Source organism: Zingiber officinale, chromosome 3A, assembly GCF_018446385.1.
Source record: "Zingiber officinale cultivar Zhangliang chromosome 3A, Zo_v1.1, whole genome shotgun sequence".
NCBI lineage: Eukaryota > Viridiplantae > Streptophyta > Magnoliopsida > Zingiberales > Zingiberaceae > Zingiber > Zingiber officinale.
The window spans coordinates 154,021,105-154,024,139 of record NC_055990.1 but is presented as its reverse complement, the minus strand read 5'-3'; positions in this window follow the sequence as shown (position 1 = coordinate 154,024,139).

Below are 3,035 nucleotides of genomic sequence, written 5' to 3'. Positions count from 1 at the left end.
TTGCTTGGCCTAAGTCAGAGTACATACATTGACAAGGTACTCCTTCGGTTTGCCATGCAGAACTCCAAGAAGGGATTTCTGCCGATGTCACATGGCGTGAGTCTTTCGAAGACTCAAGGTCCCTCTTCTAGAGAGGAGAGAGACTGCATGGATCAGATCCCTTATGCCTCAGCCATAGGATCGATCATGTACGTCATGCTATGTACTCGACCTGATGTCTCGTATGCTTTGAGCATAACGAGCAGATACCAGTCAGATCCAGGTGAAAGTCACTGGATAGCGGTCAAGAATATTCTTAAGTACTTAAGAAGGACTAAAGAATATTTCTTGATATATGGAGGCAATGATGAGCTAGCTGTAAAGGGTTACAGTGATGCTAGCTTCCAGACCGACCAGGATGACTATAGATCGCAGTCGGGGTTCGTATTTTACATTAATGGTGGTGTCACACCGGAAGAGTTCAAGGATACGAGTGATTCTACAAAGTACATTGTCGCATCGAGGCAAAGGAGGCGCTTGATCCGAAAGTTCATCATCGAACTTGGGGTGGTTCCCATTACTCCATTGAGCTCTATTGTGACAATAATGGAGCTATAGCACAGCGAAGGAATCTCGCTCACACCAGACACAGCAATTCTACTACGCTTCCATCTCATTCGAGAGATTATCGATAGAGGAGATGTGAAGATTTGCAGAGTACCTACAGAGGCTAACATCGCAGATCCCTTGACCAAGGCTTTGGCACAGAGGAAGCATGATGGTCACACTAGGTCATTAGGCCTTAGAGCCTATACTGATTGGCACTAGTGCTAGTGGGAGATTGTTAGTTAGAGCCCTAGAGCCAATCATTTGATGATTGTATGGACTCATGTATATCATATTCTTGTATATATATAAAGGCATTGGTTTTTGGTTATTATGCTTATTTGTATTAGTGTCAGATAAAATAAGTATAGTAACGTCCTTGAGTAGAACGTTCATACCTATATCAATCGATTAGTTGAATCGATAGTGAGATGATATAGGGAACACTACTCTAAATCATTCCTAGTCAAGTATTAACATTCAGGGACAATGTTAATACAATAAGACTAGCATGTAGGTCAACTCGATGACTTGATCTCACAAGTCATGGATATAGAGATATCAAGTTGACACATGGGTATGCATTGGAGAATGTATACTGAATGACCCGCCATGAGAAAGTATCATGGATCGTTATATGAGTGTCATATACTTTCTCATGTGGCTATTAGTATGACTATTAGTCCTTAGACCTGAAGTCACCATGGATCCCTACATAAGGAGTTATGTACTTTAGTTTCATCAAACGTCACCCGTAACTGGGTGGACTATAAAGGCGATTACTGGGTATATAACAAATTATGCAGAGGGATGTGAGTGATGTAGATGGGATCTATCCCTCCTATATGACGGGAGAGACATCGATATTCTTGATAGAGTGAGACCACGAAGTGTATGGCCATACCCAAATGAGTCAATATGAGATATTGAGCTCATTTGATTGAGTGAGTCTACTCGGAGTTCAAGATTTAGATTGGTCAGAGGATGACACGGTCTATGCCTCACATTGATCAATCTAGATGTCTAGGATAGAAGGACACTTGTCACATATTGTGAGGAGTCACAATTAGTAGTCACAAGGTGATGTTGGATCTCAACATTTCTTGTAACTTGGGTAGCAATGGTGTATTGCTAGATGCCGCTCATTGATTATGTTTCTAAAGGTGTTTAGAAACATTGCCAACGTTACAAGAACCTATTGGGTCACACACAAAGAACAAGTGGTTGGAGATTGGGTTCATATGATGAACCAATTGGATTAGGTTCATATGATGCACCAAAGATTGGATTCGAATTAGACTTATTGAGTTAGACTCAATTAGATTGAATTGTTGAATGAGTCTAATTTAAATTTGATTAATTGAGTCAATTTATATTAATGAATTGAGATTCATTAAATCGAAATTGACTTGAATCAAAGGTTGGATTTAACTCAACAAGGAAGAAATTGGTAAATTTTGACTTGACCAAATGGAAGTTGAAACATCAAGTTTGACTTGATGCATTGCCACATCATGTAGGTTGACTCATCCTACATGGCATGACACATCCTTGCCACATCATCACCACCTCATAATGGTGTGCCACCTCATGGAGGTTACACACTCATACCACTTAATGTGGCCGGCCACATTAAATGTGGGAGTTACATTGTGTGGCCGACCACACATTAGTGAAGGGGGGTTTTTGATTTTGTGTGCATTCATTCCATCTTCCTCTCCTTGCTTCTTCCTCCTATCCCTCTTGAGGCTGCCGTGACATCCATGGTGAGGAGAAGATGTTTTGAGTGGGTTCCAACAAAAAGGAAGGGTGAAGGTCACAAAGGAGGTTACCACTAGTAAGTGTATGAGATTCTTTTGCATCTCCTCTTTTTCCTTCCTTTCTATTTCCCATCCGAGAGCCCTAGAGAGAGTGCTAGCACACTTGGGGTCTCTCTTCTCCATCCTTTGAGTGTAGGAGACACTCATTGTTCGTGTGGATATCATTAGAGGAGTGTCTACGTTGACACTCTCGAGATCCGGTGTACCTTGGACAAGCGGGATTTGCGAGGGCACGCTTCGAAGGTAAAAATGGTTTTCCCTTTGTAGATCTACTGTAGATCATTGTTTATAACTCGTACTTGTGTTTTCGAAAGTTTTACCTTGCACGAGATCCGTGGCTTGGGCGATTCGGGGTTTCCGCGACGCGAAAAGCGGTTTTCGCGGCCCGAAAAACCCAACAGGGTTACTATGGGAAGGTTAAATATTTAATTTCCTTAAAATGCTTTGTCTAGTTGGTGGTGGTTTGTCCCATATCCAAGAAGACCATGTGCCTCGCCATGCAGTACTGGAAGCTGATTTTGGAAATAGATATTTAATTGTCTTTGTGACCTGGGTGATTTAGATCGAACGTGTTAAGTTTCGTAGGAGATCCAAGTCTAAACCTAAAAGAATACATAAATTAAACTTAGG